At 45.9% G+C, this 20,270-nt stretch overlaps 1 non-coding gene across 1 annotated transcript; it reads left to right on the forward strand.

Moving 5' to 3' along the window:
* The first annotated feature begins 17,406 nt into the window (after positions 1-17,406).
* trnad-guc (transfer RNA aspartic acid (anticodon GUC)) lies at positions 17,407-17,478 on the forward strand. The gene has a single exon. It is a non-coding gene; the product is annotated as a tRNA-Asp (tRNA).
* The last annotated feature ends 2,792 nt before the right edge of the window (positions 17,479-20,270 follow it).

Genomic DNA, 20,270 nt, shown 5'->3' on the forward strand with positions numbered 1-20,270 from the left:
ACCCATAATGCTGGTTCTGATGACGGCGAAGATCGTGGGCGATTATTTCGTGGAGGTCAGTGTTGACGTTTCGGGTTGGAGCGGGTTGGTCCATTTGGCATTATGTGTGAGCCTGTCAGTGAGTGATGAGCTCATCGCCTTTCAGACCGTGCAGAACTTGGAATCGGGCCAGTCGTGTTTCGTTAACTGCTCCGGTCTCATGTTTGCTTTTGGTGTGGGTGGTGCAGCTAGCCACCAGTCTGACGCCATCTTTTTTTCATCTGTCCTTCCAGTGACTGATTTTGAGAACCCTTCCGTTGTTTTTGCACAGCTGTCTAACTTAAGGTGGCACATCATGCTGTGACAGCTCGTTTCGCTTCTCTGTTCCTCAATGTGCCAGCAAATCTGCTTAGAGGAAGTAAAACTTCAAGGGGTGGCAGCTTATGAATGTTGTGCAGATGTGATCCTAAGCTCTTCTGAGTGACTCGAATTTTCCCACAGGGGCTATACGACATCCACATCAAGCTGCAGAGTGTGCCCTTCCTGCACTGGGATGCCCCAGCCACCTCCCACTCCCTGACTGCCAGGTATATTGCCCCCTACAGGATTTTCCCTGCTAATGCTTCAATGAGCCCAGTACACGCCTTTAGCAAGACATTGGTGCTTCATTCTCACTGTATATTCAGGTTTGGTGTGTCTGTCCATTCAGGGAGGTTATGAGCTCTCCAGTAACCTGCTTCAACCTGGTGGAGAAAGTGGGCACTATTGTGGATGTGCTCAGCAACACCTCGACCAATCACAACGGGTTCCCTGTAGTCTCCGGGTTGAGTGATGGCTGTGAGGTATGTCCCTCCCACTAGGGGTGATTTTGTTTTCCTGGAGATTTGTCACATGATGTACTTTGGGGCTTTGCTAATCTGAATTTTGTGCTCTTAGCCAGGGAAAATCTGTGGCTTAATCCTGCGTTCCCAGCTTATCGTGCTCCTGAAACACAAGGTGAGTGTGACCTAAGGTTCCTGCAGAGGTCAGCTGAATAAGGAGCATGTCTGTCCACACTAACACCTATCAGGGTGCTTGGTGTATATGCATGCCTGTGAATGACAGTGCAGCTGACCAATGAGGGGTTTGATTATTGAATACCTGGATGTGACTGGCAGTGCGATTGACCAATGAGGGGTCTGTTTACTGCGTACACGGTTGCGAATGTCAGTGCAGCAAGCCAATGAGAAGTGTGCTCATCCACGTTGTGACCGGTGTACTCTTTTCAACCAGGTGTTTGTGGAACGGGCTCGTTCTCGTCTCAATCTGCGCAAACTGCAGCTGAAGGACTTCCGGGATGCCTACCCTCGCTTCCCTCCGATCCAGTCCATCCATGTGTCCCAAGACGAGAGGGAGTGCATGATGGACCTGACGGAGTTCATGAATCCCACCCCCTACACTGTCACGCAGGTACTAGTCTCAGTCTCAGCCTTGGTCTTGGTCCTTGAGAACCAGAGACACATTTGACTAAACAGTCATGTTCTGCGACTGTGTTCTTCTGCCTCTTTTTCAGGAGACGTCGCTTCCTCGTGTCTTCAAGCTGTTCAGGGCCCTTGGTCTGCGGCACCTCATTGTGGTGGACAGTGACAACCAGGTGCGTCTGCCTTGCGAGGTCCTCAGGCCTTCGTCATCTCCAGCACATATCTCCATTCTCATTGTAAAATTCGAAAATTACTGCATCGGTTTTCAGCCAGTGGCCGTTGGGCATCCATCTAGATCAAGGTTATCACCCTGGTTTCCTGTGCTACTCCCACCCCTCCCTCATAACATAACCAGCTATCTATGCCCTGTTCTACGTACCAATCATGTTCCCGGTGCCCAGGTGGTGGGACTGGTGACGCGGAAGGACCTGGCCCGTTACCACCTGGGCAAAGACGGCCTGGAGGAGCTGCAGCTGGCACAGACGTGATGCGTGGAAGGCGACTGCCGCGCTGCTCACCAGGCCAACCCCCCCTGCCCCCAGTCAGCCCCCGCCAGAACCCGCACCGGTCGTGCATTTCAGCAAAGTCCGGAACCCGGGATGCCAATGACTGACTTTCTGGTTTCGTTCACCGAGGGTTGGTTGTGATGGGGGAGGGGATCGATTCCATGTGTGTTTTGCGACTTTTTGTTGCCCCCTCCCAGTTTGCACATAAAATAATTTATCCGTTATGTTTTTAAAGCACTTCAGAGAGAGAGTGTGTGTGTGTGTGTGTGTGTGTGTGTGTGTGTGTGTGTGTGTGTGTGTGTGTGTGTGTGTGTGTGTGTGTGTGTGTGGTTCTACACACACTTGGGTGTCAGTCCCGCTCTGTGGTCATTTGCAAAGCTTTGGTAGCATTGTGATATACATTAGTGTAAATGTGTAAAAAGCATTTCAAGCTGTGTGTGTGAGAGAGAGAGAGAGAGAGAGAGAGAGAGAGAGAGAGATTAGCCAGGCCAATAACGTTCCTCTTTTACTCAGAGTTTTTTGAGTGTGGTCTATTGACAGAGGGTACCACAGTTTTCTTGTGACTTTAGTTTTACTTTAGGGGAAGTTAATTTTCCTCTCCCAGATAATTGTCTTGCACATTGTACCATTAACCAATGCCTCCCACCCCTCCCATGCCAGTGTAGGTAAGACCAACCCTGCCCCCCCCCCCCCCCCCCCCCGGAAAAACCCTGACTCGCTTTGACCTTTTTCTCTCATGCTGGATGCTAGCGGTTTTTAACATACAGTGTTTTTTCTCGTGAATTCGCCCATTGGCTGACTGCCACACTGCCTGCGTCCTCCCCCACCCACGCCAGTACGTGACAGTATGTATCCCCCCCACCCCGGGTGATTCTCCAGGTCCTGTGTTTTTGATGGCGATTTGTCTCTTGTTGCGCCGTACAGCCTCTAGGTGGCAGAAACCCTGGTTTCTGATATATACCTGAATAAATTATGCAAATCGGGGTCAGGTTTACATGGGTCGGGTGCCAAACAATGCCAGTAGTGTGTGTGTGTGTGTGTGGGGGGGTGACTTCACAGGTGCTCTCCTGAAAATGTGTGTATATCATTGTTTTTAAATGGCACTTACTGAAAGCAGAGTGGGGTTCAGGGCAGCTTAATGATTTGCAAGGTGACCATGGGTCGTGTTTGGCCAAGGGGGCGCTAGTGTGTTGAGGAAAGGAACTTATTCTGGTCTTTGCAGGCTGTGCTAGAAACCCAAACCCACCCCCATGGCTGTATGTGGCTCCGCACTTTAAATGCTTCTTACCCCACCTCGTTTCCCATCTGCGCCCTACAACTTACAAATCCTTGCAATGTCACGTGCAAGGGGGCCCCCTACTGGCCAAGCAAGGCCCTACAGTCGCTGGTGCCCTTGGGGGTCCAGCCGTACAGTTTTTGCCAACAGCAGAGTTTACACTTTGACTAGTTATGTGCTGTTTAGTTATTTTGTTTTTAATTAAGGTGAACTTGCCTAAGTGACCCTGATCAGTTAAATAGGGTTTTTACCCACCCAACAAGCCTATCGAAAATGGACATACCAGTTAAACGGTAAACGATGTGAATCCCTTATCAGATTTTGATTTTATTCTGAATATTAAATGTCGTGTTTTAACTCAACCTTAAATAAATTAAAGTATCTCCATTTTAAAGAGCACTGTGACTGGATGAGAGAATTGTTTCGGCGTTGGCAAGTACCACCTTAGCGTACATTTATAGAAACGGCTGAAATATACTGGATAATTTTGCATAATTTTTATTTTGCCAAGCTTGATTTTCTTCTGTGATTTCTGAAATCTAATAAAGGTTTTGATGCATATGCCTATTTGTATTGCACGAGTCAGTCATGCTGTTTAATAAGAATCATTTGTATTTATACAAACAATGATAAAAAAATTATTGTATTAAATGGCGTGTTTGATGATACTGCTGGTGACTCCGTGGCACTCTTTGAGCAACGTGTCCGTATCCTAATTTTCTACCTTCTGACACACAAATTCTCAGACTAAATGAGATTACTGCAGTCCCGTTGCCGGGGTAATGCAATTGTTTAGGTGGATGTCGCTGAATGCATTTCAGTGGGAGGTCCAGAAAGCCTGGGACGCGATTTGACGGGGTAGAAATGAGATGTTGTACCTTGCAGATTTGTACCTTGCAGATTTCCCTCGATTTGCTTATTAGTTGCTGGAAATCAATATTTAAAAAAAAATGTGCGTTGAACATGCCTTTCCATCCCGATCCATGAACCCAGTTTTCCCAGATATCAGCAAAACAATGAGAAATTCTATATATAAAAAAAAAAAAATCAACATTTGATTAAGTTTTATTAATGCTTGCTTTCATGTTAAAAAATTTTGGTGCACAATTTAATTTTTTTTTTAACACACAACATTTGGTTGAAATTGTAACGTGGAACATCAAGTCTGGGGCGCAGTTAAGGGGGGGAGATTAGGACAGTAAAAAACTTGGAACATAACTGCATTGGTGTGGGTTTGTGGCCCAATATGATATGCATTCATGGGGCCCAAATTCTCTAGCAGAATCACAGCATAGATTTCTTTGTATATTTTTTAGGTTTAAAGGACTCCGGAGATTGAGATATTGTGTTTTTAAAGTTTCCTTGGACTCCCACAGTAAATTTTACAGAGCTGGGGTCTCCATAACTTTTGCTGTGCAATAAATTTTGCTGACTGGGAAAGGGGGGGGGGGTTCCCCAAGATTTTTGCCGGCTCGCCTACCCATCGGCTCACCTTGAAAATGCCCAAAATGCCACCTGGCTGTTCAGCCCTGCTATAAAGTTGCAGAAAGACACGACGTTGTACTGTGACCTTACGATGTTACAGATCCGAGAAATAGCGTACTAAGCAGCACGTGTTTCCCTGCTGTGTTAAGGTGGGCCTTAGAAACCCATAACGCACTAATGCAGCTCTGGATGGCGGGCTATGCGTCAGTAATGCTGTCAGAGAAGATTCACTCATTAGTCTGATGTGAACTTAATCAGATTATGGGTCCTTTTTAGTCGCAGAATACAACATAATCCATGGCAAATGGACATCGGTGCCGTCTTTATGATGTTATGCTGACAGTGCCTTTAATCCCACCCCCCACCCCCCACCAATCCCTTTCCCAACTTCATGTTGTCTCTTAATCCTGTATGTTTCAGTAATATGAAGACGGAATTTCAGTATTCTCTGTTGCGGTTGTTTTATTTTTATCTCGCGAGTTTCATGCATTTTTAAGAACCGCGCAGAACATCAGTTAACTCTGTGCTGCTGGAATCCTGAGGATTGCCTTGATGGGTAGTGTAGGAGTTGAAGGATTTGCGTAGTCAGATTTAATTTTTTAAAAAGGAAATCTATTAAAAAGTAACATGCAAAGTAGTTTATTATTATTATTTTTTTTTTTTTTACATAAGAATTTCAAGAGAAACTGAGAGCCTCGTTTTAATGGGCTTGTCTGGTAAAGTTAGTTTGACACTTGTACTGCATGTATTATTAAACATTTATCTATCCATCCATCCATCCATCCCGGCTCCGTCAACATGCAAACTTCAGTAATTCAAAACACTTAGTATTGAGCTTCCATTGTGAGCCTTAGCAGCCAATAAACAAACCGCCAATAATGAATATCACAGGCTTTGGTGATGGACACAGACTTCCAGACACGCCCCATATTCCTGACGCATTCCTCACCATGACCCTGTCTACTTCACATTCGCAGCCCAATATTTCATTCAAACTGGAGTTCGAAAGCTTGTTGGAGCCGAATGGACAATTTTAAAGACCAACATGGCAGAAAATTCAGTTCTGAAAGAAAGGAAGTTTCGATTTTTAATGAACTTATGAGATGCAGCAGAGATTCATCTTACCCTCAGTAATCTTTAGTTATAGCTTTCAGGGACTGGGATATAGATAATTTAGAAATGTGCTGCTTTTTAAAACACTAAGTAGGATTCCAATACTTTTCCAAGACACGGTATAATAGTATAATGTATTGTTGGTGCGCTGTGGGAGGGAGGTGCTGTCCTGGCAGGGGAGACAGGTGACTGAAACCTTTTGTAGCGATTTGTTCCGCCTGTCTGTTGGGCAGAATTTAGTTTGCTCTCTTTGTGCTTCCAGTAAATCTAGGTCCCGTTCCCATCATACCAGCAAGTCCGTGCAGGGTGGATCTCTGGCTAATCTCTTTTGTTGTTTGATTCCCTCCACGGAGGAAAAAAAAAAGAACTCGAGGTCACCTGCGGTTCCGAACCACATCTCCAGCAGGTCAGTGATCTCAGAGTAGCACATGCCGTTTATAAGCCAAAAGAAAAATGGTTGAAAAGTACGACACCTGTGTTATTCTATTTTGGTATTTAAGTGACAGAATTCCACTAAAGGTGAATTAAAAACTTGCTTAATTTATTGAGAAATGCTGAAGAAGTAAATGAACAAAGGATGAGAGAAGCTGCTGGAATCTGAAGCAGACATGATGCAGGTTCGAAACTGCACAGTTTTGATCTGGAATATGGGACACAATCCACATTATAAGCACTGAGCTAAATGCCAAGTTTTAAATGGCTATTTATCTATTACAACCATTGTTTCAGTGAAAGTTGTATGCAGATGTTTATTACTTAGTAATAAGGCAATATTTGGCTCAACTATGGTTTGTCTGTTACTAATGAAATAAACTTTTCCTATATATAGAGACACAGGACTTTTCTCACTTCTGATCTAAACCATAATTTAGTCTGTTCTTATTTAACATGACACTATAATAAAAATACATCCGAAGTTAAAAATCCTGGAAGACTGCGTCAAATAGAGCAGCAGAGCACCGCCCCCAAACAGCCTCTGTGGGGCAGCAGTGAGCTCAGAGTGCATCCCCCCCCCAGGAGGCAGTGTTAGGAAGAGCAGGCTGCTGTGGGACTTGCTGGTGACCCCAGGGACTTGGTCTTGCCGTTGTCCTCTAAGGCCTGGGCGAAAAGGGCAGGGTTACGGCTGGAGTGCCGCTGGCGTCTCACAAAGGGAAAGACACTGGGGCATGATGGGAAGGAGAACATGTTAGCGTTCCGCTAACACTTGTGGCACTGCCTTTTCTAAGTCAGCCATGTTGGAAAATCCTTGACTACCGTGGAATTACAAACAGAAACTGGAGAGCATCACAGGGGACGCAAAAGCAATTAACATTACAGAACTCTGTGTAGTCTTAGTGACGAAGCTAAGCTGAAGCCAGCAGTTCACACTAAGCCCAAAAATCCCTGGAATTAATCGTTAACAACCCCAGAAACAGAACCTGTGTGTATCCCACACCAATATGAGTCTTATCCCCTTATATAAAATACATGGAATATATTACAGAAAGACCCCTTTTATAGAAGATAATAGTTTTACCTTTTTTTGGTCTCTTGTGGTTCTATGGCTCTAGCCAGCATGTTTTTGTAGAGATCGGACTTTAAATAGCGGGCGTAGGAGTCCTGAGGGTGAGAGGAGAGGCCGAGAGCCCGTTTTAATGAAGCTGTCATCCACTTTCATGGCTGTGCACAGTTAATGCTCCTACCTTCTTCATCAGGAAATAGATGTGCATCTGGGCGTCATCCAGGACAAAACGATGTGGGCTTTTCATGCCCTGCAGGGTCTTCTCCATGGTCTTGCTGTCCACGTTTACCCACTTGCTGGCTCCCGGGGCCAGGAACTGCCTGGGGGGAAGGAAGTGATGAGCCTGAGCTTTGCAGTCCCACTGGGAGTAAGCAAGTGCCACATCAGGGCCTGCTCTAAATTCAACTGGGATGCAAACTGTCCCACTGGGCCACAAGGTCGCACTCACTTGTAGACCTCTTCCACCTTCTGCGGGATCGTAGCGCTCTCGCCGTGCCGGATGTCCTCACAGGCCTCCCAGAAACAGAGGTTCTCCACTGTGAATGAAACAGCGCATGCATCAGCTACCTGCAGGAGGCGCTCATCACGATGCCAATATGGAGGAGAATTGCCTTTCATAGAGGGATCATGATTATTAATTTAGCAGATGCTAGATCCTATTTTTTTTTTTTTTTGAGAGGGCAGGGTCAGTCAGTCCCTGGAGTAACTGATCGACGGCCCAATAGTGAGGTCACTCAGCTGACTCTGGGATTTGAGCTGATGACCTCCTGCAATGAATCCCAATCTGCTGAGTCACACACTGCCCAAATAGGCCCGCAGTGATCAAATAATGAATATGATTCTTACTTGCTGACGATGCCTCCATGAAGCTGATCTACTTGGGCGGGGGGGTCTACATGCTGCTCACCACTGAACTCCTTCTCCAGGTACTCCCTGAACTTGCACCGTCCCAGAGGGTCCCTAAGGAGCTCCGTGAAGCCGAACCCCCATCGTTCCACCCGCAGCTTGGTGGGTGTCTCCACCCTGCACCAGGAGGCGTGGAAGTGAAGAGACGACAGTCACCTCTGGGGGTGTGGCCCTGAAGAGGCAGGATGGGGCGCGGTAACGCACACTCACATGTCGGCATTCAGCGTCCAGAGTGCCGTGTCATCTGTTATCCAGGGGTTGCTGGGGGGGCAGCCTTGCATCATGGGGTCATGGTTCAGGTACTGCTCGCTGAACTTAAGGAAGCTGAACACAGAAGACCAGCCATTCCCAGTTTTAGTCCTACTTTCTATAATCCTTGCAAGTCATCAAATATTCAGGTTCAATGCTGGCATATTCCAGCAAACTGGAGCTCGAAATGGTGACGAAATGATTATACGTCATTGAACCCTATAAGGAAATTCTCTTTTCATCTCCTCTATCTTGCTCTCCATAGGTGAGAGAAAGCTTGGTAGCAAAGGGCAGCTGCCCGTAGAGGCTCCCAGGAACCTGGGGGTTAAGGGCCTTGTTCAAGGACCCACAAGTGTGCTGAAGCCAGGCTTGAACCGGCGACCTTCTGATCAATATTAAGTAATTATTTGCAGTTAAATACAGTTCAATTCAGTTTAATAGTCAACCGGTTTCAATATTAGTTAGGCATCATTAATCCAGGATATGTGTGACTCTGAGATTTATGGTGAAAGATGGATGGGCAGATGGACGAAAGAACGAAATAACGAGGTTAGATTTTCACAAAGAGCAGTCCCCAGCATTTTTGTCAGAATTAACATGAAATAGATCCCCCCCCCCACCAATCAGAGGCACAGTATACAGAATACCCAGAGATATCCCCCAGTTAGGGACTAATGTGGACTGGTGTCGAACCAGTGGTCCCCCAGCTATGCTGGGACTGAGGCTGAATCACAGGTGTTGGGGGGGGGTAGGTGGGGGAGGCTGTTATCCAACCTTTCCAGGCAGATGGAGGACTTGACCCTCGAGCGGCCCAGGGATTTCCTGATGTGTTCAATCTGGTGTCGGGAGCCATGAAAAATCACACGGGGAATATAAGAGTCAGAAAAAAGGCACAGCATGGTACACATCCAAGCCCTGATAAGAGCCATGCTGTTGTACCTTTAAACAGAATTTGTCAATATCTGAGAGCCAACAAAAGAAAACGACAACACAGATGTAGATCCTTCCGAAGCAATTTTCTTATGACAGCATTCTTAAGAGCCCACTTAATCACCCTCTTTGGTTGTTCTTGGCAACCATCCCATCAGCTGAAATAGGTTCACTCTAAATTCTTTCAGGCTTACCTCTCTTTTGTAGTAGTCCGCGTTCTGTTCTGTAAAGAAGGAAGAAACAAAACCGTCTCTAAACATGATATAAGCCACATGTTTATGGGAGTTTTACTTGCGCAAAAATGTTCTGAGGGCACAAGGTTCATTGGTTCAGAGAGATAACCAATCAGACTGTAGAAGTGGTGGATACAGGCAACTAGAGGAGGGGGGGGGGTCAACCAATCAGATGTCTTGTTCCTGCCTCCTCTAGTTCCTTAGACCCACCTCCTCTACAATCTAATTGGTTATCTCTCTGAACCAATCATTTTTCCTTCTGCCCTCAGAACATTTTTGTGAGGGTAAAACTCCCACGAGCGAATCACATGCAAGGAATCAGACAGTAGGAATTCTGCTCACACTCAGCTCCTGGCTTTACTAAGCAGACATCCAGTCTAGAAACCATGAATAATATAGCACTATTACGAGTATGTATTGTGGGACTGCTGACGTACTTACGTTAGCATGGAAAACGAGAGCAGGAAGTGAGGAAGAAGTGAGACAGAAAGATGAGCACAACGAAGTGCTGTCACACTCACACACGAGCTTCCCTCGGATGCCCTCCCACCAAAAACACTGATTATCACTTCACTTCCTTGGGTAATTTGGGGGCCCAAGGCAACAGCCTATTCTGCCTATAGCTGCCATATATATATAGATATTAATATACATATTTTTTCTTCATGACTTTGATCTTATCTAGGCCCCGAGCGGCTCTCTTGTTTGCCCGGATCCGGTCCTGTGACTGACAGAGGCGATAAACAGCAGGTACTGGCATTACGGAAAAAATGTATATGCTTAATAAAAAGCTCAGACCAGCTGGACTCGGGAGTTGTGCCGGTTCCTTCGCTCAGGGCCTTGTTCTTGAACGCTGAATGTTCCCGGCTGCAGAAAATCAGAGGGTGAGAAATCCTTAGCTGAACTTCAGATGAAGAGTGAGCTCGTTTCTCTCAAGCAGACTGACGCCGGTCTAACGCTGCATTAATACCCCTTAGCACTACTGGTCACATTTCCCATGATGCCACTGGGTACAGCCCATGGCGACACTGCCCAGTAGGGGACAGTGTGACAGCTTTCCAAAAGGACCATTCGGTCCTGGAGGGCCAGTCGGTGACACAGTATCCATGATCAGGACTGGGGTACCCTGCTTTACAGAATAAACTAACCAAATGTCGATACTGAATGCAATCTGATTTAACATGGTTTCCTTAAATCCCAATTAAAGTGCTTCAGATCAGCTCAGGACTTAACAGCAGAGAGACTATTTGGCAAATTATTACGCTGCTATTTGCAATTACATCCATTATCTCTCCGCTAACATGCAGCATTAAGCCTGAGCCGCAGGAATAGAGGTCAGATAATGGATCCGGTATTCCGGAGGTGGGATCCTCTTCCAGCTCGTTTAAAAGGCCCAACAAGTGGGGGGGTGGTGGGGGGGGAGACGCAAACACAGCATGTCTGCATTTTAGCTTCAGGCCGTCTCCCAGTCCCTTCGCACTCCTCTCTCCCAGATCCAAGCATCACCAGTCTTAGCGATGCGTCTCGTGTTTCTCGGGCAAAGAGAAAGGAGGCAGGAAGCGGCCATTTTGTCATTTGCTGGTTTTAATCCCCCCCCCCCCCCCCCAGCTTCCCCCGTCCACCTGGCCGTACCAGAGTGCAGAGCGTCCCTGCCTTTTAAACACGAGCAGCACCTGACTGGGGGGCCCTACGCTGCGTGGTTTTTGGCTCAACTGTGTTTCCGTCTAATTGGCGTCAAAACGGTGGGTTTCATCAATGAGGGTGGTGTGTGGCTGAGCGGGTTGGCAGTCGCCGCCTATGACTGGAAGGTTGCCGGTTTAAATCCCACAGTCAGCAGAGTGACATCACCACTGGACCCCTGAGAGAAGTCCCTAAACCCCCAACTGCTCTAGTCTCAATAAAAGGTACATCTGCAAAATAAGCTGAATTTAGGATGTGATCCGCAGCTGCGTGGCTGCCATTCCCACCTCCTGATGCCGCCCCGGATGGGGATAATGGCCCACATAAACGCTGATGCTTATTAGCCCTGAGAGATGCTGCGCACCCAGCAGAAAGGGGCCCTAGTGACGGCCGGGATTAAGCCAGATACACACCACACTCTGCTCCTGTCCCACACTTTCATTCTCCACTCTCCTGTGTTATTCATGAACTCCAAATTACACTCAGCGAGGGTGCAGTTGCTCATTCCCGCAGCCTGCTGTCCTGTCTGTCTTCTGAAAGCTCTCGTCCCACAGAACATAGGCTTCTTCCCAGCTAAGTAAATATTTCATGATCACACTGAAGCAGTAGTGGGTTATCAGGCCTGAAGTGATATATTCCTCCCCCACAAAGTATGCATGGAGACACTCTGTGTGTCTTACTTAACGAAGATAAAACTCCCCCCCCCCGTGAATTTTGCTGAGCTCAATGCTCTGGAGATGACGGAGATCGAAAATTATACCGGAAATGTTCCATATGTCCTTACAGATGTTTCCTTTGCCTTCCTTCATTGAACAAACCCGTTGTCGTGGGAGAGAACTGCACAACCCCCCAGCTCTCTGTGGGGGAATGGGACCCTGCCTATGCCTTCCTGCCAATCCTGCCAAGTTTCCCCTGTAAGTTGAAGGATCTCCTAACAGGCCTGCATGTAGATTAATGTCATACCCAGGACAAAGCAATTGCAGGTTAAGGCCCTTGCTGAAAGGCCCAACGGAGTAGAATCACTCTGGGCATTCACAGGATTTGAACCAACAACCTTCCACTTGCTTGCACAGATCCCTAGGCCCAGAGCCACCACTCTGCCCCACAACCTCAAAAAAATCCTAGAATCGCCCCCAGCCTGAGGCGATATTCGAGCTGCCAAGGTGCATTGAGTTCAGGTTTACCCAGTGTGTGCTTTACTCTAATCACAGCATACTGGGTTTTCGCCGGGGCAGATGTAGGGAGTCAGGGGTTTCGGGGGAGGTGCTTACTGGCGGTCTGTTGACGAGCCAGTAGGCCTGTTCCTGACATTCCAGCACGATGCGGTCCGCCTTGCGCCTCTGTTTGGCTGCCCTGGTAGGAGCAGAGCAGTCGATGGAGAGTCAGAAAGCATACTGGGTAATTAGCATATAGCGGTAATCACTGAACTGCAAGGTAGGGTTTTCATTTTTCTGTTTCCTTTTTCACTTAGAAATGGATTTCCGACTCTAGTGTTTAGGCTGAGGTCTGAGGAAATTATGACCACACACCATGTTACTTTTTAATTTAGGTAACATCATCATCCTCTTAATACGAGATTTATTCATCCATTCTCATCTGTCCCCTTGTGTGCATTTATGAAATTGATTTCATAGCTCGATGCGACAGTATTCCCGGGCTGGGGTGGGGTTTACCTGAGCTGCTCCTTCGCCTGCATCACCACGAAGTCCCAGGTGTGGTTGATCCGTTTGTGCAACATGTTGTAGCTGTCCTGCGGAGACGATGTTTAAATGCGACATTGCCAGGTCGCACGGCTGGCTGCGTTGCTGCATGGGTTCACGTTATGACTCACAGGCCGAACCCCTCCCAGGATATCAGCTGGCAGTGTCGGATTCACAAACCCTCTTACTGATGAGAACCTAAAATGCGTTGACCCTGACGCAACATGGCGGCAAGTTGGTGGATGTCTATGTGCGATCCTACTATGTGCATAATTGGTGGGAGGTTTTCTTACACAAAAATGTTCTGAGGGCAGAAGGAAAATGATTGGTTCGGATAGATAACCAATCAGATTGCAGAGGAGGCAGGACCAAGACATCTGATTGGTTGCTCCTGCCTCCTCTAGTTGCTCGGATCCACCTCATGTACAATCTAATTGGTTATCTCTCTGAACCAATCATTTTTCCTTCTACCCTCATAATATTTTGTGTAAGTAAAACTCCCATGAGCATTCAGCTATCACATGATCTCATCAAGCAATGCTTCAGACCAGCGAATAAGAATAGCATTGAAATGTACATAAATAAAAATTTTCTCTTACCTTTTCATAGTCTATCAGCTGCCCTTGCTTTCTGATATTCTTCTTAGTCAAATAAATCGCTTTAGAAGAGCAAAAGAAAGACATGGCAAGAAACTGTGTTTTTCTATTATTCTAGTAAAGGGAAGTAATGATGTAATAGGCGAGCACATGATTAATAATTGGTAATCACCGTAATCTAGCTCGGAGGCTGGCCACTGCTGAGAGCTCCAGAAGTACGGAGTCTAGCAAAAAGGAGATGCTGTCATTTGAAACTATTCAGAAGCAGCGTGACAAAGGTGCTTTGTGATTTAACATGTCAGGGACAAGGCGGGTGGAAGGCATTTTGCTACTTTAACTGGCATTGGTTCTCATACATCAGTGTTTCCCAATCCGGTCCTCGGCGACACACAGATGATCCACGTTTTTGCTCCCTCCCAGCTCCCTACCAGACAGTCTACGTTTTTGCACCCTCTCAGCTCTGGAGCCCGGACCAGATTGAGAAATACTGTCCTACACGGTAATTCCGCAGTCTCTCCAACGAATAGTTTCGATATGCGTGCCCCCCCACATGGCCACCACCCTCTCGCGCTGCCCTCCATCTGAAGAAACCGTGGTTTTAGGTTACCTGGAAGCGATACGGCGTCTCGTCGGGCCGCAGGACGAGCGTCCTGGGGTCCTTTAGGGGGTAAATGTAGCCGTGCTTCACGATCAGATTCCCCACATGAAGTGCCTCTGAAAACACACAAAGTGGTCACTCATTTCCACGTAAACTACTCAAAGCTCAAACAAATCCACTACTCGTAGCCCAGATTTAGGCATAGTAATTCTCTAAATTTTTGTCAGTGGAATACAGTAGAACACACGATAACTAGAAACTGAGTAGGCATATTATATTTTATTTTACGGTATAGCAAGTAACTGGAAAAAACGTTGACATGGTGCACAGAATAAGCCGCGGGGATGGTGCATTCCTCATCGGAACTATAATTAATTACGAGTAATTGGGACTTTCCACTTTCCGGCTGCCTCCGCGGCCATTGGCAGTCAGGCGCTCCCGGGGGTTTCAGACCGGCGCAGCAACAGCGCTGCTAGGGGGAAGCCTAGTGTTTACAGGGAGGGGTAACTGCTTACCGGGGCAACAGGTTTTTTGCCCATTCAAGTCTGTTAATGCATCTGCCATCTACTGCCTAAAAGTCCCCTCCTTTCCATTCCGACTTCTTTTCCAATCTGGGCTGTAAATCAGGGAAATCTGCTCCCTTGCTATTTAAAACCTCATCTGCATCGCCCGGGAATTCAGGACAACAGCGTCTTGCAGAAGTGCATAATGAGGGAGACGGATAGCGATATTTCTCCAGGCATGACTGACTGCCTCTGGCTATCAGCGAAGTTTGCATCGGGACTATCAAACCGTACAGCTCAGCATGCGTAGCGGCGCGACTCGGGACTGGCCTACAGATTATTTGTACTAATAGCCTCTCAGCAGAAAGATAAATAATTCAGCAGATAAATTGATGCCAGGGGAAGAAAATCCCAAAAGCTTCAGGCGAATGGGGTGTCTATGTTATGGACAAGCTCAATTCTGACATTTATTAATTCACAGGCTCAGCAATATCAATGGAACAGAACATGCTTCTGTCAGACACGTGAATTGCATATGCTTACACATAAATGCAGCTAGGCTAATCTGTTGTATGGATGACAAATTCTATTACTTCATTTGTATTTATTATTCAAAAGACTCGTTTATTTCTGTTATTTTATTACAAAAAAAAAAAAACCTGATGACGTCTTTCGCCAGCTGGGGCGCCATCGTCGTCACGAAGGGAAAAAAACAATCAATTAACCTCACATAAGAGCACCAGGTAACGCTACCCTACAGACTTCTCGGCCCTACCTTCTTCCATGATGGAGTACTTCTGAATTAGCCACTCCACGATATCATTTCCTGGGAAGGCATAGCGAGGAAGGCATCTAGTTAGAGTCGAGAAATGCATTAAGCCGTCATAAATCAAAAACGCTGAACTCGATAAATAAATTACATAAATAAATATGAGCGCAAGGAGATCGATGACAGTCTTAATGCACAGGATTCCCGAAGACCGCCGATGTATGGGCTTTCCTGTGAAGGGCTTAAATGACCATTAGGACCCGGCCCCCGGGACACTGCACGGCCGGGTGTAAGACAACCCGGGCGGCACGAAAAATTATTTTTAAAAAGTAAAATATGTATCGTGCACCTGTCATCGCATGTGGAATCACTGTGATTAACAGTCTTTGATTCTTCATCTTTATCCCCATGTCGGGATCTTGCATCGCCACAATGACTTGTTCAATCTGGGATAAGAAGAATAGTCAAAATCGTGAAATCAAGGTGACGACAGACATAGTGAAAACGTTCAACCTAGTAATATAATAATTGCTTAATGTGTGATTTGATATGTAATCGTTATATTCATCATTAAATCACCGGAGAGACACACTCATATATTTAGGCATATATATAAGTAAACTACAAGGTTTTTCCTCTGACTATCTTAACTGCACGTCAAAGACGTTATCGGATATTCCCGACTACAGACTTTCGGTTTGATCATTTATTCGCGTTATTAATTCGGCTCCTGATTACATTAAACTAAACATGCTCAGATTGTTACAACCTTTGCTTGTCGGTTATTTTTGGGATCTTTCTGGATGGGCTCAAGGCGGGGTCTGTAAGCACAAGCAAACTGCCAGCACTTTTGTTTTACATGAAAATAGTTTGATGTCGGCCTATTGCGTTATTGTCTGGCTATAATTTGGAGGCAATATTAAACAATAGGCCCATATATTGTAAATATACATGTTGTGTTGTTTTGTTGTTATCACAAACGTATAGCCTGATCATAAATTTCATGGATACCTGGATGTTGTATGTTCCATTATATTTATGAATGAATGATTTATGTGAAGTCTGGCTTAGATTCGAGAATTAATCATATAGATTAAAAAAAGTTTTCATTTAAAACTTATCTCATATAATAAAATCCTCGTCCGAACGAACATATGTCAGAATGAAAAAACATTTAAATTATTTTTGTGATGCATCAGTATCAATAGCTACAACGTCATAACAGATATAGATATAATGCGGTTCATACTTTTGAAGTTGATGCGTATCTCCCGAAAAAAATCAACTCCAGAAGAGTCCGCGTCTGTAAATGCCTGAACTTCGGAATCGATCCTACCTTTGTTAGGCGCGGCATCTGTGTCTTGCAGCTGTTCCCTTGGATAAAGATGTTAATTGTCATGCTTACAGCATCTCGATCTCCGGCGTTTGTGAAGTTGGGATTGATGCTGTCCTGTGTTTTTTTTTTCCTTCCACACTTAAGCTCTGCTTGTTACTGCCCCATAGCGGAGCGCAAGTGAAACGGACTACCGGAGATTTGCACTGTTTTTCTGTTAGTGTGTATAATCAAAATATGACTCAGTTTGGCCAGTTAGAAAAATATGATAATAGAAAAGTATTCTTTTCCTCTCACTTTTTTTTCTTGATTTAATTACCGACTTCACGTACTTACACTGTGTCCCGTTGCACGATGTAATATTGCGAAACTATGATTTTGTGGCAGTGTTTTGTAAAGGAATTTTCCGTTTAATCATCGTCTTAGTATAAAGCTATATGGTTGTTCTGGTATCAGTGGACGTACATTATGTATTTTTTCTTCTCTTGAGCACCATGGTCATGACATGAAGCTCAGTCATTGATTACTCGCAAATGTTAGTAGTCATCCGCTGTTTATCTTGAAGATGTAAAAGTAGTGCGCGTACATCTCCTCGTTAGTATAGTGGTGAGTATCCCCGCCTGTCACGCGGGAGACCGGGGTTCGATTCCCCGACGGGGAGAGTCTGCATCTTTTTGCCTCGGTCTCAAAAGGCACCAAGCTAGAACCGGCCCCGTGTTAGTGGAAACGGGGCTTGTGACTTGTACTCATGCATAATATTCTGCGGGTCGCTCAGCAGCGCAGCATATGAAACTAGACTCGGATTGTAAGTGTGTGGTTTTGATAATTGATGTATGGATGGATGGATCCTTAATAAGAGATATAAACAATAAGGTCCAGTCGCCAACTAATCATGTAAAATACGTCATAAACTCATGGTTGTTAAACCCAGAATAAAAATGAAGACGTATAACTAGGAAAGTCAACTTGCACATTTCAATTTTGGTTCGATATAATCACGTTGTCCTTAACCCTCCAGTGCAGGAGGGGACGGTAATGCGCATCGAATGTTTCCGAACCTGTGTGTGATACAACCGAGGAAGAGCCGATGACTTCGGGGGAGGAGGGGCAGGCGACTCGGAAGAAAAAGCAGCAGAACCCAATGCAGCCTGTAGCCCATTCAAAGGCCTACTGTTGGACCTCTGCTTATTTTGCAATACGTCTTTAGTACGGACTGAAAAATGTCCGATTTCGATGAGTTTGAGAAGCAGTTAAGCGAAAATCGGCAAGGTAAGTTTGGCTTTGAAGATCGGTGTATGCTCCCTGTTTTAGGGTAATAAAGTGGCCGGCGTGTCCTAGCGCCGAGGATGGTGCGGAGGGCACTTCTGCTGGTTCCGAAAAGAAAAGCGCGGCTGGGAAATCGGTGCCTTTTATCCGAGCGCTCGCCGATTCTGAAACCTGCCCGATTCTTCTTCTCCCAGCTGCCGCAGGATCCCCGAAAACTGACCGCTTTGGTAAATCAGTGACATTCTTTGCTTGGCATTGTTATAGAGATCGCTAGGCCTGCATCCATCAGTGCCCGGCGTACATAACATGGACATTTCAATGAAACGTTATTGGGGTGCACTCGATGTGAAAGCCTGCGGTTTTATTTATTTAATTATTTACCATTATACACTTGGATCATAAATTGCGACCCGCGTATTTTCATTCGCAGTAACACACTATGCATGGATGTTTGTTGCAAGCGTTATATTTTCAAGATCACGTTTAAAGTTTTATGCAAATAAAAACGACCGCGACCACTTGATTTAAAGTCCGCACTTAATAACAGTGTTAGTTACTTGGTTTTTAAATACTACGACGAGTTTTCTATATAATGATATGATTTTGTCTCTTTCCGATGCACAATAGCCTTTCCCTTGGGTCCGAAATGCTGGCCCTGTCATCCGTACAGAATAAGTCTTTCTCACACGATCGCCGTTTCTTCATGATGTATAGACTCTAAAAATCAGCCGCGTTCCCTGGAATCATAACAACTGCTTTTAGGTCGTTATTGCAAAGTCTTGCACCTGTATCTACCTTTACAGCGGATAGCAGTAACTAACAATGATGTACAGTTATATAACAATACACATATAACTTCATTAAAGTGCAGAGAATCCAGTAAACTGAATAAACTTAAGCCATACTAACGCAACTGAAATATACAACATGCGTTACAACGGAGTCGAAAGTAGGATTGATTTATGTACCTATCAAATGGCAATCTTGTCATATCAGCTCCTTATCACTAAATCACTAAAATGTCATTCGAAACGACCTGATTCGGCTAGACGAGCACTAAGTGCCGCCGTGTTTGATAAACTAGCAGTTCCAGTCATTCATATCTGCGCTCTGACTATGCCTGCGATTGCGGTAATTGGTTATTACCGATTTACGTAAGATGCATTGGCCGCTCCGTGTCTGTACTTTTGCAGCGGTGCATTACCGTAACGCTGTTATAACTGATGCATGAAGCTGATTCCTCGAGCAGCACCTGCGTTTAAATGCTTCACTGAAAACTGCACCTTCAGGGATTTATTTAAGCTTCTATATGAAGGACCTGCTGGGATAGAAAGGTGATATTTTATTGCTAGTTTAATAAAGTGCTGTCTGTCAGATTGAAACGATATTAATTACCCATCCATCGTCCAACCAGTTATCTTAGTCAGGCTCCCCTGGAGCCTATTCCAGGCAAATTCCCCATACAGAGAGCAGAGGCAAAATTCAGGCCTCCAGACTCGGAGGCGTGAGGCAACTGTACTCACCACTGTGCTCCTATATCATTAATTAGTCTGGTTATGTTTTTATTGTTTCACAACAGACTGACATTCAAGGGGATGTCCTTGTGCCCTTGAAATTATTAGCCATTGAGAGATGGGTGTGTTTGTTTCAGGAGGGTGTGATTGAATATGTGAATTGAATGGAGGTGCTTCATTCTGGTGAGGAAACTGGGGAGTTAGACCCCGTACCACATCTTGGTCTCCGTAAGTGACTTTTAAGGCATAGCGCTGGGTCAGTCAGCATCCAGCACCCCAGGGAAGTTGGTAATATGATTACTCTGTGACTCATGGGCTTCAAACCCACAACCATCCGGACACACATTCATAATCCCTCTGAGTTACACATCTTGGATTTATCGAAATGGATGGTAGGGGGGCAGTCATGTCGCTCCGCCCACCGTCTCACTGGTACCACGGTGTCGTCCCCCAGAGCGGGAGAAGGAGCGACACAAGAAGCGTAGCCGCAGCCGGTCTCTGAGCCGTGGCGAGAAGCACCGCCGCTGGAGCAAGGACTCCAGGGGGCGGAGTCACGAGAAGCGCAGCAGCAGCCGCGACCGCAAGGGTCGTGACCGACGGAGCAGCTCACGCGAGCACAAGAAGCACAGGTACCCCCCCTCACGGTCCCGGTTACAGGCACTGAAGCTGATAT

Source organism: Brienomyrus brachyistius, unplaced genomic scaffold (assembly GCF_023856365.1).
Source record: "Brienomyrus brachyistius isolate T26 unplaced genomic scaffold, BBRACH_0.4 scaffold700, whole genome shotgun sequence".
NCBI lineage: Eukaryota > Metazoa > Chordata > Actinopteri > Osteoglossiformes > Mormyridae > Brienomyrus > Brienomyrus brachyistius.